Below are 20,963 nucleotides of genomic sequence, written 5' to 3'. Positions count from 1 at the left end.
TGCCTTTGAATTATGGGTAACAATACTACAGTTATGTTCCTAAAAGTGTGGGGTAAATTAGAGATTTTTAATTTCAAAACTACTAAAAGTACACCCAGTGGTGTGTTCACCATTGAAAGAAATTCTCTGAAAAGCTTATTAAAACAAAAAACACTTTAGCAAAGAAAATGATCCCTCGAATTTATCTCTTTAGTAAATTCAAGTCTTGGCAGCTTCCTGTATGAAATGAAGGTGGTACACTTGTACCTTGGATATTAAAGTGCAGCTCCAGCAGCAGCAGGAGTTCTCTATGTGAGACGCCGCACCTCATGCCCACCTAACCTTCTCAACCTTCACAGCGGCCTCATGAAGCAGGTCCATGTACTACCCAGTTGTCACACAGCTACTAAGCAGCAGCACTAAGACCGAAGCCAGGCTAATCCAGTTCCAAAGGGGATGCGCTCTTTCCACTATGGATCTACAGATTGCCTCTGTACCCCTTTTTCCTTCTACCAAAAATATCCATGCCCAAGCTTGGCTTGGACAACATTTAGGAAAAACAACTGGTATCCACTAATCAAAGAGATCATCAGGGACTTCCCTAGTGGAGCAGTGGTTAAGAACCCGCCTGCCAGTGCAGGGGACACGGGTTCGAGCCCTGGTCCGGGAAGATCCCACATGCCGCGGAGCAACTAAGCCCACGTGCCACAACTACTGAGCCTGCGCTCTAGAGCCCGTGAGCCACAACTACTGAGCCTGAGTGCCACAACTACTGAAGCCCACGTGCCCAGAGCCTGTGCTCGGCAACAAGAGAAGCCACTGCAATGAAAAGCCCACACACCGCAATGAAGAGTAGCCCCCACTCGCCGCAACTAGAGAAAGCCCGCGTGCAGCAACGAAGACCCAATGCAGCCAAAAATAAATAAATTAAATTAAATTAAATTAAAAAGAGACGATCAACAGTAATGCTGAATGAAGAAGGTACTGAATTATTATGTCAATTTTCAAAAAGTAAATCAATCCTCAAATTAGAACTAGAGGAAGGAAGCTATACATGGCCTTCCAATAATGAAAACAGAAAAAATAAACCAATTACACGGTCTGGTGGGGAAAAAGAAAGGTATAGAAGGGCCTAAAAATAGTTGCCATGTTATCGCCACTTTAATAATAGCAGATTCGCACACATTCTCTTGGAAATGTCACCTAGGCAACCAGAAATACAAAGACAGAGATGTTTGGAAAAATATATGTATATGAATCTATTTTGCCATCTTTTGAACATAAATGATCACTACTGCAAGAAAAAGATGAAAACTAGGAGACTAAATAGTGGGGGAAATGTAGGTACAGGAGAAAGTTTTGTAAGCAGGTGCCCAGTATAAAGAAGGGTAATAAGGTATAAAAGTAGGTCTCTATTTGTATAAGAAGCCCTGACCTATTGCCTCAAATTTGGGTCAAGAATCTGCTAGGAGTGTTAAACATATTTCTTCTATGTTGTTGAAATCTCAAGTTTTTATCTAATAAAACAAAGGCAGACTAATACAAAAAAGGGTAGCCTGGCAAACTTTAAAACACATTTGGAAAACTATCTTAAGTCCCACTTAACTAGGGGGACCATATGTCGCTCTTCGCCTGGATTGCCTAGGACATCCGTGTTTGTGCCTGTTGTTTTGTTATAAGCATTAAAAAGCTCTCCTCCTTCACACTCAAAAGGGTCCTGGTGTGAACAATAAATTATATGGTCACTATATTTAGCCAAGACATATTTCTTGACCACTTAATGATGTGCTAGCTACTAGGTTGGGAACTTAGATTAGCACCAAGACAATTCTGGAGATAGAATCTCTGATCTCCAGAACACTACAATCTCGCTGAATAGACAAAAAAAAACCCAAAACAACAGTGAAATAGTGAAAACTTGATAATCATTGGTATACTCTAGGCTGTAAGTGCCTTGGTTCAGATCAGAGACAAAGTAAACAGTGTATCCCCTCAAGTGGGACACTACAGAGAACTAATGGCAAATGCCACCAGGCTTCACAAGCACTTACTGCATAGCAGGCACTGTGCCAAGCATGATGCCCACGTGACGTCAATTCATGCTCAAAACAACCCCAGAAGCGAAGAACTATCATTATGCTCATTTTGCAGATGAGATGACTCACCCAAAGTCATGCCAGAGAATTCAAATGCCCAACTCCAAGCACACATTCTCCACCACTGCGGTGTGGACACACTGCCTCCTGACTGCCAGCTTTTCCAGGAGTCGATGCAGCAGTCACGGTTAGCAGAGCCATCGGGGTTCAGGAAAGCAGTGAAGGCTCGGCTCACAGCATCAGGGAGCGTTACCACCCTAGGCCTGAGGGCTAGAGGGGAAGGAGTGGCTAAAGGAATGCGGGGAGGATGGCTGCAGGCAGAGGATGCCTGGATGCAGCTGTGGCCTTTGGCAACAGACAAGCCACCCTGCAACATCCAACCCAGCAGGAGGGAACGGAGGAAATAACTACCCTACCTCACTCTCCTCCCACCCTCCCAACAATGGCTGGACCCACCATAGGCTGAATTACACTAGGAATCAGAAGACAAAGATGGACACTGATGCTGATGGTAGAGATCAGCCTCTCAGGGCACAGAGCCAGGTGGATAAGGGAGGAAGGAGACACAGAGGACACAACAAGAGATGGCCAGCCTGCTCGCTGCCCTTGTCCCTACAGAAGAGTGTGCTTCAACTGCAGCAGAGGAAACTGGCCTAGTCGCTCTCTGGGCGTCAAGAAGATGCCAGTAAGTCAGAAGATGCCATCCTCGGCATCTATGTGACTCCAGGGCCAGCTTCATGGGCAAGTGACCTGTGCAGTTACACAAGGCGCTATGTTCAGAAGGGCCTCCTGCTTGATTTAATGCTCGCTGACACCATCTTGAAATTCTTAACAACTTTTTTAACAGGGGCCTCCCATTTTCGTTTTGCACTGGGCCTGCTAAATTATGCAGCCAGTCTTGTGCAAGGCAAACCATTTTCTTCAGCTGGTGAGACTAAATTTTCTAAGCATCACAGTATGCCAGGTATACTATTCAAAGCAAACAGATCCAAAGTTAATATTAACCAGAGTAACAATGTTATAGCAGAATACATAACATAATAAAGTGAAGGGACATTTTACCTTTTTTTTCTTTCCTCTTTCCCTTTTGAAGTCAAACTGCAAAGTGGCTGAGAAACCAAAATTAGCTGGCCCCTGGAGAGAAATGGACCTTAATTACAACGGCCTCTCCATAGCACAGAGGGAATGGATGTTGGCTCTTACCCAGTTAATGTGATCAACACAGACAAACAAACAGAATAATTTACACCCTGGGGTGGGCTCTCTTGATATATTCCACTTGATGAGTTATATTCATCAAATTAGCCAGATAATTGCCAAAGCCACCCTTGACCTTGTCTTGTGTGCCTGATGTACACAGGCCCCAGTTTAGGACTCATTATTGAAAACACATGCATAAAAGCCTTGCTGATAGGCTGGCAACATTTACAAACCATATTTCTAAGCCAATGTTTTCTGAAGGACTAAAACTTGAGACTTTACTGCTTCTGCTTCATTTTCCTGAAAGACTCTAACATCTTTAGCCTTCCTCTGAGTAATTACAGTTTTAAAAGCATCTAGCAACCCCAGGTGAGAAGCCAGAACAGGAGCAGTGACTGCCCTTCTCCCATTCATTTCCTCCAAGCACGGGACAAAGCAAAGCACAGAAAACTTCCAGCAAGGCAGGGACCGAACTGTTTTGACAGCCTTTTTCACTCACCCCTTCATTTCAGAAATGAGGGATGGCAGATTCTAAGAATTTTGTTTGTTTGTCATTTAAAGTTAAAATAAAATTTCAACAGATCAAATCAAAAGCATTTACAGGAGCCATACTATATCAAGGAGCCTATAGCCCAGGTGGTAAATCAAATCTATGGGCATCATGACAGAATCACAGGATCAAGGATTGCAGTGTACACTCACGAGCTCTGTTGTGGGGTGAATGGTGGCCCCCAAAAAGATATGTCCGCATCCTAAACCCAGGAACAGGCGAATATGATCTTATTTGAACAAAGGGTCTTTGCAGATATAATTAAGTTGAGGATCTTGAAATAAGACCATCCTGTAAAATGCAAATTAAAACCACAATGAGATAGCACCTGCCACTACTGTTAGAATGGTCATCGTTAGAAAGACAAGAGATCACAAATGCCAGTGTGGATGTGAAGAAAAGGAAACCCCTGTGCACTGCTGGTGGGACTGTAAATTGGTACAGCCACTATGAAAAACAGTATGGAAGATCCTCAAAAAATTAAAAATAGAACCACCATATGGTCCAGCAATTTCATTTCTGGGAATATATCCAAAGGAAATGAAAACACTAACTCAAAAAGATATCTGCAACCCCATGTTCATAGCAGCATTATTTACAATAGCCAAGACATAGGAACAACCTAAGTGTCCACTGATGATGAATGGATAAAGAAGCTGTGGTATATATACACAGTGGAATGTTATTCAGCCATAAAAAAATGAGAAAATCCTACCATTTGTAACAACATGGATGGACCTTGAAGGTATTATGCTAAATGAAATAAGTCAGACAGAGAAAGACAAACATTATATATCACTTATATGTGGAATCTAAAAACAAACAAATTTTTAAAAACCCACCAAACTCATAGAAAAAGAGATCAGACTTGTCGTTACCAGAGGCAGAGGATGGGAGAAGAAGGAATTGGAGGAAGATGGTCAAAAGGTACAAACTTACAGTTATAAGATACATTAAGTAGTAGGGACGGAATGTACAATATGATGTTATAGTTAACCCTGCTGTGTGATGTATGGGAAAAATGTTAAGAGAATAAATCCTAAGAGTTCTCATCACAGAGGAAACATTTTTTTTTCTTTTTGTCTTTCTTTTCTTTTTATTGTATAAATATGAGACAATGGATGTTAGCTGAACCTTTGTGGTAATCATTTTACACTACATGTAAATCAAACCATCATGCTGTATACCTTAAACTTATAGTGATGTATGTCAGCCTTTCTCAATAAAACTGGGGGGAAAATTATCTAGAATTATTATCCAGGTAAGCCCTAAATCCAATGACAGGTGTCCTTATAGGGGACACACAGAGGAGAGGAGGAGGCCACGTGACCACAGAGGCAGGAGTGGGAGTTATGTAGCCTCAAGCCCAGAAATGCTGATAGCCACCGGAAACTAGGAGAAGCAAGCAAAGAATTCTCCTCCAGAGCCTCTGGAAAAAGCCTGGCCCTGCTGTTAACTTGATTTCAGACTTCTGGCCTCCAAAATGGTGAGAAAATAAATTTCTGTTATTTTCAGCCACCCAGTTTGTGGTAATTTGTTGTAGAGGCCACAGGAAACTAATACAAGCCCTCAGCCACACCTCTCACCTGTGGCCTCAGCTTCACAGCCTCAGGGAATGGAAAATCTGAGGCCTTCCAAAGCAGCCCATTCTGTTTTCACAGTGAGCCTAGTTCTGGCCCCAGAACAGGTCTTTTCCACAATGCAGTACTACATGTAGTTGGAGACCATGATAATCAGGCTCCCACAGAGCTTCTTCTGGCTACAGAGCCCCTCATGTCATGCCTCAGGGGCGATGGGCTCCACCTCCCACACACTAGCCCCTGCCCTGTGCATTCCCTCCAGCCAGAAGAGCAGGGAGGGAACTACCACCTCCTTTGTCCTCGACACTCTTCACCTTCCAAGGTGGCCAAGTCTCATTAATGTTTAAGCGGTCAGGTTACACTACAAACTCTTTTGAAACTTTCAACTAAAAACAAAACAAAACAAACTTACAGCTTTCTCACGTGTGTTTCACGGACATATCACCCCCATCAACTATATAGAAAAAGGATTTTTTATTGAAACATAACCAATCAGCTATGAAACATATCTAAAAAATACCTGTTGTTGGGACTCCCCTGGTGGTCCAGTGGTTAAGAATCCATCTTGCAATGCAGGGGATGCCGCAGGGCAACGAAGCCTGCGTGACACAACTAGAGAGCCCACGTGCCGCAACTACAGGGTCCACATGCCACAACTAGAGAGAAGCCCGTGCACTCACAGCAACTAACAAAGGGACCGTGCACCACACTGAAAGATCCCACGTGCCACAACTCAGACCTGACGCAGCCAAAAAATAAATAAATATTAAAAAAAAAAAAATACACACAGTTATTTAGAAAAAAGGGGGGGGTGATTTCTGAGCAGTCACTTACTCTAAATTTTGACAGCCTAGCTAAGTTTGCACAAATCAGGTTATTACCAAAGAATCAAAACACACAGGTTTCTGAAAAACCTAACATTCCAGATCCAACTGGATGTACAGAAGAAATGTTCCTGGGTTCAAATCCCAGCTCCACAACTTACTAGCTACTGACCTAGGGTAGGCCACTCAACCTCTTGATGCTTTAGTTCTCTCACCTGTAAAGGATAATCGTAATGCTCCCTCTTGCCGGATTCTCTCTGCTTTGCCCTCCAGATCCAACCTCCTCCCTTCTCCACTCTGCTCTCAGCCCTGGGAGGCTGATGTCTATGAAAAAGGTAGTCCCTGCATTTCTTGCCCTCTGGCTTCTGGTTGGTTTGGCCAATTGGAAGACACCAGCAGATTAGAGGGGGTTGAAAAGAGTGGCTGGGGACTTACTCACCTGGTGCCTCCCTGCCAGGCCATACCTTGGCAGTAGCTGTATTCTTCTACTGAAGAGCAATTCCAGAAACTGCTCCTTCATGTCACCCTTTCAGGACTGCACACTCATCTAGCCAGTCTGGGTGACTTCCCTTAATTTGCCCACAACTTTATGAATATGGTAGTCCCCCATTATCCATGGGGAACACATTCCAAGCCCCCCAGTGGATGCCTGAAACCACGGACAGTGCTAAACCCTATATATACTATGATTTTTCCTATACATATGTAGCTATGGTAAAGCTTAATTAATAAGTTAGGCACAGTTAGAGATTAACAACAATAACTAATAAAATTAAACAGTTATAGCAATATACTGTAATAGAAGTTATGTGAACGTGGTCTCTCTTTCCCTCTCTCAAAATATCTTAATTGTACAAATGTAATGCCTTTTCCATCTTAACTAAACATTTATCATTCACTGGGGCCGTAACTTCTTTTTTTTTTTCTTCAGGAAAAAATGCACCCATGCACAAATTTTACACAGTATTTCAGGGGGGACTCAGGCCTTCTTGGAGCCCAACACTGACACAGTCCGTGAGGGTCGCAGGGCCCAGGTTAGGGGCTGTAACTTTTTTAGTTTGAGATATGATAGCAAAACTAGCACAGCATGGGCTTCCCTGGACGCGCAGTGGTTGAGAATCTGCCTGCCAATGCAGGGGACACGGCTTCGAGCCCTGGTCTGGGAAGATCCCACATGCCGCGGAGCAGCTAGGCCCGTGAGCCACAACTACTGAGCCTCCGCGTCTGGAGCCTGTGCTCCGCAACAAGAGAGGCCGCGATAGTGAGAGGCCCGCGCACCGCGATGAAGAGTGGCCCCCGCTTGCTGCAACTAGAGAAAGCCCTCACAGAAACGAAGACACAACACAGCCAAAAATAAATAAATAAATAAACCCAAAAGTTAAAAAAAAAAAAAACTAGCACGGCACATATTTCTTTTTCCTTCTTCACAATTTCACGGATAGAGGATTTGTTCTTACCGTAAATCTCAGCAACCTCAGCGTAAGATTTTGTTTTCTTTCCTTGTTGAGAGCTTTCACCTTTTCACTTAAAGTAAGCACTTTACAGCTTCTCTTTGGCATACGAGAATTCCCAGCATCACTACCCTTGCGCTTTTGGGCCATTATTAAGTAAAATAAGGGTGACTTGAATACGAGAACTGAGATACCACGAAAGTGGATCTACTAAGCGACTACCGGGCAGGATACGCCGGCCAAAAAGACGATTCCGTCTGAGGCGGGGCGGAGCAAGATAACGCGAGATTTCATCACTACTCAAAATGGCGCACGACTTGAATTGTTTATTTCCAGATCTTCCACTTATTTTCTGACCATGGTAAATGAAACCTTAGAAAGCAAAACCGAGGATAAGCGGGAACTACTATATTCTCTTCATTAAACTTTCTTCAGTTATACCCATTTGAGTGTCGTCTGCCTCCCCGTAGGACCGTGGCTGATAAACATTTCATAGGGTTTATGCTTATAACAGCATCACTCAAAATAGCCAGAAAGTAGAAGCAACCCAAATATCCATCGACAGATAAACGGATAAACAAATGTGGTATATGCATACAATGGAATATTAGTCAGCTTTAAGAAGAAAGGAAATTCTGACACATGCTACAATATGAATAAACCTTGAAGACATTATGCTAAGTGAAATAAGCTAGTCACAAAAGGACAAATATTGCATGATTCCACTTATATGAGGTACCCAGAGTAGTCAAATCCATAGAAACAGAAAGTAGAATGAATGGTGGTGGCCAGGGTCTAGTGGGCACGAGGAAATTAAAAGTTTTTGTATAATGGGTATGGAGTTTCAGTTTGGGAAATTGAAAAAGTTCTGAAGATAGATGGTGGTGACGGTTGCACAACAGTGTGAACGTACTTAATGCCACAAAACAGCACACTTAAAAATGGTTAAAATGGTAAACTTTATGCTATATATATTTAACCACAATTTTTAAACGTATTTAAGAAATATTAATTGCTCACCTATTACACAAAGCACCGCGCTGGAGATACACAAACTGGAAGGTCACTGTCTCCATCAAGGGTGCTCAGCTCCTGCACTTCCCCCATATACCCCTCATTCCAGCAATCTGTTCCCTAATTATGTCTTGCACTTTCAAGCTGGAATACAAATTCCTTCAAGACAAGGGACTAGATCATATTCATCCAAATCCCTAGAACTTAACAAAATGTGGAGCACATCCTCAAAAATATTGGTTGAATAAGTGAGTAAAAATCTAGCCAAAGAAGTCTATGTTCTTTTTTTTCTCAAGTCTTCTAGCCAGTCAGTACTTAACATTTCTTGAAGTTAGTTACCTATATTTTCAGAAATGAAAAGAGTAGAACCTCACGCTAAACTCACTTTAAATTGTTCTGTTGACAAACAATCCTACTAAGTGCATAAATTGTGGGTTTTAAATCAGAACTCCTTTGTTTGCTAGCCATGTGTCCACGGGCAACTTATTGACTGCCCCTAAGCCTGTCATCTGTTAAGTGGGAATGCTGACATTACTATAGTGGACATCTATTGCTTTGCAATCCAAAAATCTATTGGCCAATCACCTGGTGACAGTATAACAATGTTGTGCTGGAGAAACACCCTTGCTCCTACTTCTTAGCCTATGGCTCAGGGATGAAACCTGCAACCAAGCCCAAGCCCTAGACTAGTGTAGAACTCAGGAATGCTGGGGTATTCTATCATGGTGATAGAGACAGAGGGATGGTGAAGACCAAGCCTGGCTGTCATTATTGCCTAATCCCAAACCCTGACAGACATCACTAATTGACAACAGCACTCGTTCCTACTGAGCCTGGACCCAGCCTTGGATTCCTCTTCAACCCAGCTCTCCAGACAGCCACTACCAATCAAATCAGTCAAAGATGACAGGCAAAATGAAACCAATTGTCTTAGCTCCAGAACAGCAGCTGGCAGTTTTTATGTAAAGAACAGTGTAGTAAGTATTTTAGGCATGGTCTCTAATATATATTCTTCTTTGTGTTTTGATTTGTTGTGTTTCCAACCCCTTAAAAATGTTAAAAAGCATTTTTTGATCTTTCAGCTTACAAAACCCCCTGCTCTGGAGCCTTGAAATCAGACTCTGGGGCTGTCCCAGAGATCCAGGCACCATCTTATCTCCCTCTGCAGGACTCCTGGGAGCTCAGTACTGGAGCACTTGGAAATGCCACCTCAGTCAGAAGTGCACACACAGAACACACTGCATTGCCTGAAAAGTACAGAGGAGCTTTGATGACAGGAGAGTTTCTGTTCTTATCATACCAATCCCAGGGCAAGCTGACACCCACACTCTGGGGGAAGCTACAATCCAAGGAACAGCTACAAAGCCCATGTACGTGCTGACCTTCACTTCTACTTCCAGAAGCAATTTCACTGCACAGCCCCTCAGACAGCTGAACACTCATTCCCCACAGCCAATCTGAGGAAAGCAAGAGTTCAAATCACTACATTTCTCCATTGTTAGTCTAACTCCTTACAATTAAAAAAACACCTCTGAAATTGTTCCAAGAGACTGTGCCACATTTCTTTTGACCAACCTTTGAGTCCTTATTTGTTCCTTATTTCCCAAAGCTTTTGTTTTTTATTAGTCATCCATTTTATACACATCAGTGTATACATGTCAATCCAAAGCTTTTTTAATTGCAGAGTAGTATGCATAAAAGTTGGTTTGGTCCTCCTCCTTATTATTTTCCTTGTTTGTTTCTGGTTTTAGTGAAAAGGAATGAACTTTGCTTGACTGATGTTCATTCATTCATCCAATAAACAATGACTTATAATCCCAATCCACCTCTCAAGGCACTTGCAGGTAGGAAAGACAACTGCAGATGATAATGCAGAGTGATAGGAGGGGTAGGTGCAGGGTAACATTCCAGCATGAAGCAAGGGCAGCTCAGTCAGCTGTGGCGGAGGTGAGTACCAGGAGGTCTGCTGGAGGGCAGTGTCACTGCAGCAGAGCAGGGAAGAATGCACAGGGGTTGACCAGACAAGGAAGGATGGGAGGATGGCAGGTGCTGAGACTCAGTGGCCTGAGTAAAGGCTACACATGGGGTTTGGGGGCGGGGGGAGTTGGGAGATGAAGCTGGCAAGGAGACCAGGGTAGGGTCATGAAGGACTTGGAGTCCAAACTCTATCCTGAAAGCCACAGAAAGCTTCTGAGGGAACTAAGCCGAATGACTGGCTTAGACTTTTATTTTCAAAACAAGCATTCTAGTTGCAGTTTGGAGAATCCACTGGAGCAAGAGAGTCCTGATTTGGAGCAAGGAGCCCAGTGTGAAGGCAACTGGAGCAATTCAGGCAAGAAGTGATGAGGTTATGAACTAAATCAGTGACAGCAGGAACTGAGGGAAGGGGGCAGACATCAACAACAACAAAAATAAGAGCTCACATTTATGCAGCACTTTCTAATGACAAAGCACTGTGTGAAGTGCTTTTTGTGTATTAATTCACTTTATCTTCACAACAAGACTGAGATAAGTTTGGTACCTATTGTCAACCACAGCTCAGGAAACCCAGAGAGATTAAGCAAGGAGCCCAAGGTCTGAGAGCTATTTGTGTCCCGTCCAGAAGTCACATCCAGCAGCCTGGTTGCAGAGTCCACGCTCCTCACAGCCCACTCTCCTAAGCACACTTACAGAGAGTGGCTATTCGAGATGCGCGCTGAGTGGTTGAAATGGGGGAGACTCCAGGGCGATCTCCAGAGGCCTGGCTTGGGTACCTGAACATTTGGGTTTCAGCTTCTTGAGCCTCCACTTCTGAAAGAAGCCCCATCCCCAAGTCTATATTTAGCCCTCAACCAGCACTCCCCATACACCCACACTCTCCCCATCACCCCACCACCCCTTTCTCCTTTGCAGTCCTTGCAGGCGCATTTGGAGTGAAAAACCTCACAAGCATTGCCAGTCAGGTCTGAGAAACCCTGACAGCAAAGTCTGCTCTTGGTAATACAGAGGCTTAGGTCTATTATTTTCAAATCAGCCAGAACTGGGAAAACTTTGAGCAAGCCTGTGTGGTTTCCTTCTCAGCAAGCAAGACCCTGGCAGCCCTACTTCTGTGTTTCCCACTAGTTGCCCTACAGAGCAGAACATGTACCATTATTTGGGGCCAGCGCTTAACAACAGAAGCACGCTTGCCTGGCCAGCGGCCTCAGACAGACCCGCAGGAAGAAAGTGGCCCTGGCGGGGAGACCTTCAGAGAGCCAAATGGCTCTCTTTCTCCAGGCATGAGAGTTAAAGCAAGCATCTGCAGCAAGAAACTTGTGTATTTCCTGCGGACAAGGAGACCTCCTGCCCCTCCCGGGCTGATACAACCCACTTTGCACATCCTGCTTCTCTGGGAGCTAAAAATAAATCGGTATGCACTGAAAAACACTCAAACACATCTCCCCAGCACACCCCTTCCCGAGTTCCCGAGGGCAAGAGACCCAAATCTTTCAGGTCCGGAGTCCAAAATGCAGACCACTTCCTCGTCTGCGTTCCACTGGCGCCTGTTGGTGGTTCCCAAAGCCCCCTCCCCAGGCGCCCACCCCTCGCACGTTACTCCTGCGGCCTCTGAGGGCCGACTCTGAGGCCCGGGAACCGGCGAGTGCCCTCGACCCCAACCTCCTCCCCCGACCCCGGGAGGAATGCTTCTGGTGTCCCGGGCCACCAGGCGCACCAACGCCCCCTTCCGACCCAGCGCGCCCCCAACCTGCCTGCCCTGTGCGCCCCTGCGCGTCCCTCTGCAAAGTTGCTCTCTCCTTTTCTGCCACCATCTTCAGGGTCTTTGGTTTTGTTTTATTTTCCCTCAGAGGCACTGAAGGAAGGACGGGGGAACTGACAGGATGAGCTGCACCCGGGAAGGGCTGCGGGGACCAGGTCTCCGGGACCGCGCGCTCCTCGCGCCCACCCCTGCGCCCGCCGCGCCCCGAGCGCGCCGGTCCCCCCAGCAGGCGCTCCCGGTGCCACCGCCCCCGCACACCCGCCAGGCGGCAACTACGACTACGCTCTCGCTCCGGAGAAGCAGACGGAAGGCGCTGCGACTCACCGCCTCGGCCGCTCCCAGCGTCTGTGTCGCCGCGGGTGAGGCGGCGGCGGCGGCGGCGGCGGCGGCGGCGGCGCCTTCCCTCCGCCCGCCTCCCCGTGGACAGCACCGCCGCCCGCCGCGCCCCCCTCCCCAGCCTGGCTCGCCGCCTCCCCCCTCGCGGCCGCCGACCCACCTCCCCACTGCGGCCCCGCAGGCAGCCTCTCCTGGGTAGGCGGACGGCTGGGGGGGTGCAGAGGACCAAGCTGAGGCGCGCGCGCGGTTTGCAGGTGCAGTGGACACCCCGATGTTGTGCTGGTGCGGCCGCTAGGCTTATTATCCCCGTTATACCCGCTAGTCCTAGCCCACCGCCAGTCTTCTAGCCAGGCTGCACTGGTACTTTCCAAGCGGTGCCATCTGTTTGCCTGTTAGGGTCGTGGGAAGGTCAGATTCAACGTAGAGCACCTTCTTCTAGGCTTCAATTGGGAGACCCTGGGGTCCCTGCTACGCAGCGGTGAAGTTCTAGGGAGTCTTGGAAGGACAGGCCCGCAAGGAGGGACGGGCTGCTTTGCCTCATCAGTGTTTTCTTTACCAGAGCTTAACAAAAAGCTGGAAAGAAGGACATCTAAGGGATCTCTTCCTCCCTCGTTCCCCCCACCTCCTGTAGCCCACCGCAGAATGTCACCAAATCTTCCATCTCCACTGGAGATGATAAGAGGCAAATGTCTTGCCAATTTATTCAACCAATATTTATCAAGTGACTGCCATCACATGTTCCTGTCCCGCTGCGATGGCCACTCAGGACCTCTCAAAAAGCCACTGTAACTTCCTATACTTGTCAACTGCAGCAACACTTCCAGAACCCACAGAAGATCTCAATAGCAAGCCAAATTCATTGATTAAAAAAACTTGCTGGTAAAAATAACAAAAAGGCACCATGTAAAGCTGTAAAGGCACCATGACTTGTCCATGCTTGTTATAATGATTACAAAATCTTTTAATATGACTAGTAGTTGTAGAAATAACAGTCACATTTAGGTTCACACATCTGCCAACTCTGATTTGAAAATCACGGAAAATGTTCCCCTGACCAAAGCCATCCTCTTAGTTCTTAGTTCTGCCTTCCTTTTCCACATCATTTACTCCTTCAGGCAAAGCTTACAAAACCAAAGTCATCTGAGAGGCCATTAAACCATTTATGGGATACTAAAATTTGTTCCTGGATTGGATTAGCAGATTAGCTCAGTGTTTTTGCCTCTCTGGGTACACTTTGGAATCACCTAGGGAGTTGGATTTTTTTGTTTGTTTTTTAGTGGTAGGCCTCGCCCCACACCCATAGATTCTGATTTAACTGCTTGGGGTGCAGCCTTGCTTAGGGACGCTTTACAAGGGCCCCAGGAAATTCTGATGTGCAGCCAGGGTTGGAAATCCAGGGATAAGCCAATCATCAAACTGAGCCTGAGGCAACGGGATGACAAACCAAAAAGTTTTGATGCAGGCAAAGGTCTGAGCAGGTGCTGCAAACTCAAACGTCCCTAAGGGATTAAAAAGAAATAACAAGTGACTTAGCCTGGTTGTACAGGGCCAAACTGGGAAGGACTTCAAGGACATAAACACAGTCTCATTTTTCCACATGGGAAATGCAGAGCCAGTGTGGCCACTCAAGTTGGGGTTTTTTTCATTTTGTTTTGTTTTTGCTCCACAGAGAAGCCAAAAACCTACATTTAATGTGAGCTCTTCTAATTTTAAAATGTTGGTAACTAATTTAAAAAATATTTTTAAAAAGAAGAGTTTATAGGCCACAAGGGGTCCCTAGGTCATCATTTTGTCACCTGTGGCCTGCACAATTTAGGCCTGGTCATTGCCTACAGACTGCAGGAAGAACCCTGGTGAGTAGAAGGTGGCAGTGCTTTGGGTGGAGGTGTCTCTGAGAGAGAATGATTTAAAAATCCACTTTATTTTTTTAATTTTGCTTTAATGATCTCTGCTTTTTAGGAAAAAAAAAGCTTTGTTAAAATATAACTCATATAGCATACAATTCACCGATTTAAGGTATCCAATTTGATGTTTTTAGTATATTCATAGAGTTGTACAACTATCACCACAATCAATTTTAGAACTGATTTTGATCACCCCCAAAAGAAATGCTGTGCTTATTAGCACTCATTTCCTTTATTCTCCCAACCCCCAGCCTCTGGCAACCACTAATCTACTTTCTCTATAGATTTGCCTGTTATGGACATTTCATATAAATGAAGTCTTCATACAATGTGAAGTATTTTGTGACTGCTTTCTTTCACTTAGCATAATGTTGTCAAGGTTCATCCATGTCATCAGTACTTCATTCCTTTTTATGAACAAATAATGTCCCATGGCATAGATATATCATATTATGTTTATCCATTTTTCAGTTGATGAACATTTGGGTTGTTTCCACTTTGGGGCTATTATAAATAATGTGGCTATGAACATTTGTGTATGCTTTTATTGTGTGGATGTATGTTTTTATTTCTCTTGGGTGTCTATTTAGGAGTGGTATTGCTGAGTCACAGAGTAACTCTAAGTTTGACATTTTGAGGAACTGCTACACTGGTTTCCAAAGCAGCTGCACCATTTTACATTCTCACCAGCAGTGTGTGAATGTTCCAGTTTCTCCACATCCTTGCCAACACTTGTTATTTGCCATTTTTCAAGTTTATACCATCCTAGTGGCCATGAAGTGGTATCTCATTGTGGTTCTGATTTGCATTTTCCTAACAGCTAATGATGTTGATCATCTTCTCATGTGTTTATCTTCTCTGCAGAAATGTCTATTCAGATCCTTTACCCATTTTTTTAAAGTCAGTTATTTGTCTTTTTTACTCATTATTTATTATGATTTATTATTCAGGTATAAGTGTTCTTTATATAATCTGGATATAAGTCAGATATATACTTTGTAAATAATTCCTCCCATTCTGTGGGTTATCTTTCCATTTCCTGTGAAAGAAAAAAGTTTTTCATTTTGAGGAAGCATGAATTATCTATGTTTTCTTTTGTTGCTTGTACTTTTGGTGTTATATCTAAAAGGCTTTGCCTAATTCAAGGGCACAAGATTTATGCCTAAATATTGGACCCTACTTTTTACAATGCTCTTTAACGGTGTGATATTGGAAACTGGGAACACTGAAATAACTGGCCTTGAGCCCATGGTCAGAGTCTCCCACTTCCAGAGTTCTAATGTGCTGGGACAGCTCTCACCATGGCATTTGGCCAACTTTGGGCACTTAATTGCAAGTTTTTGTCAAGGAAGCAACTGAGTGTGTAAATTTGGGGCTAGCTAGGTCAATAGTGGCATGCATTCATTCATCTACTCCACAAATACTTCCTAAGGGCCTCCAATGTGCTTTAAACTGTTCTAGGTTCTCAGGATATAGCACTAAACAAGGCAGACAAGATTCATGTTCTGGTGGGGCTTCTAGCTTAATGAGAGAGAAAATAGATGATAGATGATAGATATATAGATAGAGCACATAAGATCCGTAGCAAATGAGTGCTGTGTCAAGAATTCACATAGAGTGATAAGCTGGAACAACTAGGGAAAGAGCCAGGCAGAGGAAACAGAGTGCCAAAGATCTAATTTGAGGGGAGAAATACACAACTTATTCTGGGAACACAAAGAAACCTAACGTGACTGAAGCTTATTGGGTGTCTTTGGCTGAACTCCCTAGAAAGTCGGGCCCAAGCAAATGGTTAGGTGACTAGACTATAGGGAAGTGAAATCTCAGGAAAGGATAGAGAGAAAAGAGGAGTGAGTCAGGAAGAGAGGGAAAGCAACTACAAAGAGTTGTGTTACACAGCTGGTGATGGTTGCCAGAGTCTGCAGGAAGCACCATGGATTTGTAGGAGGCGGCATGGAGGTATCAGTGGATAGGCTAAAGAAGGATTCAAGAGGCAGATGCTGATTTCTGGTCTACAGAGAAGCAACGTAATGCTTCTGAAGCTTCAAACGTCTGTCAGGGGTCAGGGGAAAGAGTTCTGGTGTGGTAGAAAGAGAGAACATTTATTTGCAGGCTCCTTTCTCCCATTGCTCAATGTTATCTGATCAGCACTCCTGGTTGCATGTGAGTGGTCACCAAATAGGTGTCTGGGCAGACTAGGGAAGTCCCAAGGTGGAAGGCAAAAGGCATATGGCAGGAGGTGAGGCACTGTTGGGCTGTACCCAAGAGCAACTTGAGAGATTCAACCCAAGGTAGTGACAGAAGTAGCAGCAACCTGACTCCATGACCACAGTCATAGCACAAACCATTGCTGGATTTGCTCTAGCAAATTGGTGTCTCATCATCCATTGAGTTGGTGCATAAAATGAGTTCAATACAGTGGGCAAGGGGGAGAGTGAGGGACAATGTGGTCAGAGAGTGGCAGGACCAGGCCATGCACTGCTTTGCAAGTCAGGATAAAGAACACAAAATTTATTCTAGTTTGGAATTTATTCTAAGAACAATACAAAGCCATTGAAGGCTCTTTGTAAATTTATTTTTTAAATATATGTACAGTAAAAGTCACTTTTTAAAGGAGCAGTTCGGCAAATTTTGATAAATCCATTACCACCATCAAAATTCAAAATGGTACCATCACTCCAAATATACTGCTGCCCCTTGTAGTCAAGCCCTCCCCCTAACCCTAGCCCCTGGAAACTACTGATGTGTTTTTTGCCTCACAGTTTTGTCTGTTCAAAATGTCGTATCAGTGGAATCATACAGTATATACCCTTTCAAGATTGGCTTCCTTCACTGAGTCTAAGGTATGTGAGATTCACCTGTGTTGTTGAGTCCATCAGTGGTTTATGCCTTCTTATTGTATGAATGTACTACAAGTTATTTATCTACTCACAGTTGAAGGATGTTTAGGTTATTTCCAGTTCAGGGCAATTATGAATAAAGCAACTGTAAATATTGGCCTACAGGTTTTTGTGTGAATAGAAGTTATCATTTCACTTGGGTAAATACGTAGGACTGGGTTTGCTGGCTCCCACAGTGAGTGTATGTTTACCTATAAAAGAAACTACCAAACTGCCTTTGAAATTGCATTCCCAGTAGCAGTGTATGAGGGTTCAGTTGTTCTGTATTCATTCCAGGACTTGATATGGCTATGTTTTTGTTTGTTTTGTTTTAAACCATTTTAAATGGTGTGTAGTAGCTTTAATTTCTATTTCCCTAATAATTAAGATGTTGAGCATCTTTTCATGTGCTTATTTGCCACCTATTTAATTCCATTGTAGTATCTTTTCAAAAATTTTCTATTTCTTAATTGGTTCATTTGCTTGCTTTTTGATAAGTTTTAAGTATCCTTTATATATAGTGGATGCAAATCCTTTGTCAGTTAGGTCCAAATATTTTTCTTCCACTGGGCAGAGTATCTTTTCATCCTCTTACCATGATCCTTCACATAGCAAAAGTTTTCATTTTGATGAAGTCTAATTTATCAATTTTTTCCTTTATGTATCATACTTATGGTATCATATCTAATAACTCTGCCTAATCCCAAGTCACAAAGGTTTTCTCCTAAAAGTTTTATAGTTTTAGGTTTTATATTTATGTCTATGATCCATTTTTAGTTCATTTTTGTACAAAGTATAAGGTATGGGTCAAGGTTCATATTTTTGCTTATGGGTATCCAATAGTTCCAACACTATTGAAAAGACTATGTTTTTCTCCATTTAATCACCTTGCACCTTTGTCAAAAACCAGTTAACCCTATCTGTGTGGATTTAGTTCTGACTCACAATTATGTTCCAATGATCCATGTGTCTGTTCTTTTGCCAGTACCACACTGTCTTGATTATTGTGGGTTTTTAATGAGTCTTGAAATCAAGTGATACAAGTCCTCCAACTTTGTCCTTCTTTTTCAAAATTGTCTTAGCTTTCTGATTTATTATGCCTTTTCACATACACTTTAGAATCATTGTGTCACTATCTACAAAATCCCTACTGATATTTTTATTGTGATTGCATTAAAACTATAGATTACTTTGGGGAGAATTAACATCTTAAAAATGTTCAGTCTTATAATCCATGAACATGATAAATATCTCTATTTAAGTCTTCTTTGATTTCTTTCATTATTGAGTATAAACATCCTGCACATTTTTGTTAGTCTTATAACTGTATTTCTTTTCCTGTGTGCTATTGAACATGTAAATTTCAATCTTCAATTGTTTAAGGCTTAACATGTAGAAATATGATTGGTTTTTGTATATCGACTTTTATCCTATGAATCTGATAAACTCACTCACTATTTCTAAGAATTTCTTTGTCAAATCCTTGGGGTTTTCTATGAAGACAATCATGCTTTTGTGAATAGAGTTTTATTTCTTCTTTTCTAATCTCTATGGCTTTTATTTCTTTTTCTTATCTTTTTGTAGTTTCCAGAACTTTCAGTTCTATGCTGAATGGAAGTGGCAAGAGCAGACATCCCTGCCTTACTCCTGATTGTAGGGGGAAAGTATTCAGTCTGATTAGGAGGGTATTTTGGGTTGTGTCTCATGAAGGGAATAAGTGGTGTATCCTCTATGTATTCTAGAATCAGTATCTTAAAAAGAACCCCCACACACACTCCACTGGTGATTCTAATGTCCAGATAGATTTGGAGACCACCAATCTGGAGACCACTAGTCTCTTTGCACCCTTCTGGCTCTTAAATCCTGTGAGACCAGCTCTTTTATTCAACAACGAATATTTATTCAGTGTTTTCTATATGCCAGGTGGAGTTTTAGGCCCTCTACACACAAAAATTAAAGCTCGGTATGTGCTCTCACCACCTTAAGTCTAATGGGGAAGACTCACATGTCGGCCTGTGTTACAATGCAGTGTTAATGCTCTAATGGAGGTATATGCTTGCTCTACCTGCTCTTAATTTCCTACATCCTTGAAGAAGGAGAGAACACCTGCCTACTGAGATCTAACTGACGCTATATTCCTCATAGCCACCTAAGAGCCAGTCTTTTCTGGATTTTACCCACAGAGAAGTCTTCCTCTTGTTATAAAGCCTGAGAATTTGTGGACTCCCCTTGAGATAATTTGAGCCTGTCATCTTAATTAGGACTTTTTAATTTCCCCTCAGAACTCTTTTTTCCTCTTCAACAAGCTCCATAAAAGGATCTTATCTCTTTTAAGTGTCTCTTCCTTCATTTCCAGTCAGGGTGATCACATCTTTACACCTTATATCTAGATCATGTTTCTTAACTCCTACACGTGTGCTTAATAATACATCTTCATTTAATTATAGCTCATGCCCACTAGCTAAGGATATGCTTACATACCCCAGCAAAATCACAGTATCACGGGTGGGGGGTGGGGGGAGGGAGGGTATAAAAGTTTTTACATTAAAATGGATTATTCACTGCTGCCAACACAGTATTACTTCAGTACTACACTTCATCTCCAAAGTACATATGTGAAAAAGTAGGCTAGTAATTTTTTGACAGTGGTAGCTGAACGATCAGTTATTTTCTAAATGTTCTCATTAATAATGACTTTCTAAAATAAAAAATTTTCATCAATTAATACATTTAGTAATAATATTTTTGTTTAATCTAAAAGTGTCCATAGAAGACAAACAGTAGGATGTCCCAGAAGTTTGAAGAAAATGTTACGGGAGAAACTGACGCAGTTGAGAAAACTTTACTGTGAACTTTTGTGGTTTTTATAAGATTAGGAAAAAACTCATTTTTCACTCTTAATGGTAACACGCTTCAACCCAGTCTTTTACTGGGAAGCTTCTTCTGTGCCAGACATGAAGGAGTTACTAAGATATATAAGCTAGTCCCCCTACTGTCAGGGGACTCTGTTTAATAGAGGAAAGAGACACATAAACAGATGGTGACATTGCAATGTGGGATGTGCTATGGTCCAGGAAGGACAGGCTTCTGTGGGAGTTCAAAGAGGGTTCTCTAATCCAGAGCCAAGGTGAGCAAGCATAAGTAAGGTCTGAAATAAAACTAGCTAACATTCACTGAGTATTTGGCATGGGCCAAGCACCCTTTTAAGCACATGGCACATGTTAGCACATCTAACTTCACCAAAAGCCCATGAGGAAGGTACTTACTATTACCCCACTATCTAATGAGGCTTTTTAAAAGGTTGGTGACTTGCCTAAGGTTACATAGCTCTGAAGATACCGGCTTGGAATCCAGAATAAGGTCATTAAGCATAATAATGGCCCTTCAAAGATGACCATGTCCTAATCCTCAGGA

General features: G+C 43.1%; 1 protein-coding gene across 4 annotated transcripts in view; it reads right to left on the bottom strand.

Annotated features, from left to right (window-relative positions):
* NCALD (neurocalcin delta) overlaps positions 1-13,213 on the bottom strand; it is a 435,622-nt gene extending 422,409 nt beyond the window's left edge. For 2 of the 4 annotated variants that reach the window (XM_082364495.1, XM_082364490.1), the window contains exon 1: positions 12,755-12,796. The gene's annotated coding sequence lies outside the window, so the exon portion shown is untranslated. Of the gene's footprint in view, positions 1-2,144; positions 2,323-12,754; positions 12,797-12,926 lie in introns of those variants that run through there. The other 2 variants (XM_082364492.1, XM_082364494.1) reach the window with 2 other exon arrangements.
* Between the last annotated feature and the right edge of the window lie 7,750 nt (positions 13,214-20,963).

The sequence above is a fragment of the Balaenoptera borealis genome, assembly GCF_965194805.1.
Source record: "Balaenoptera borealis genome assembly, chromosome: 17".
NCBI classification, from domain to species: Eukaryota; Metazoa; Chordata; class Mammalia; order Artiodactyla; family Balaenopteridae; genus Balaenoptera; species Balaenoptera borealis.
The sequence above is the reverse complement of the archived record's forward strand: the minus strand, read 5'-3'. Positions and strand labels throughout refer to the sequence as shown.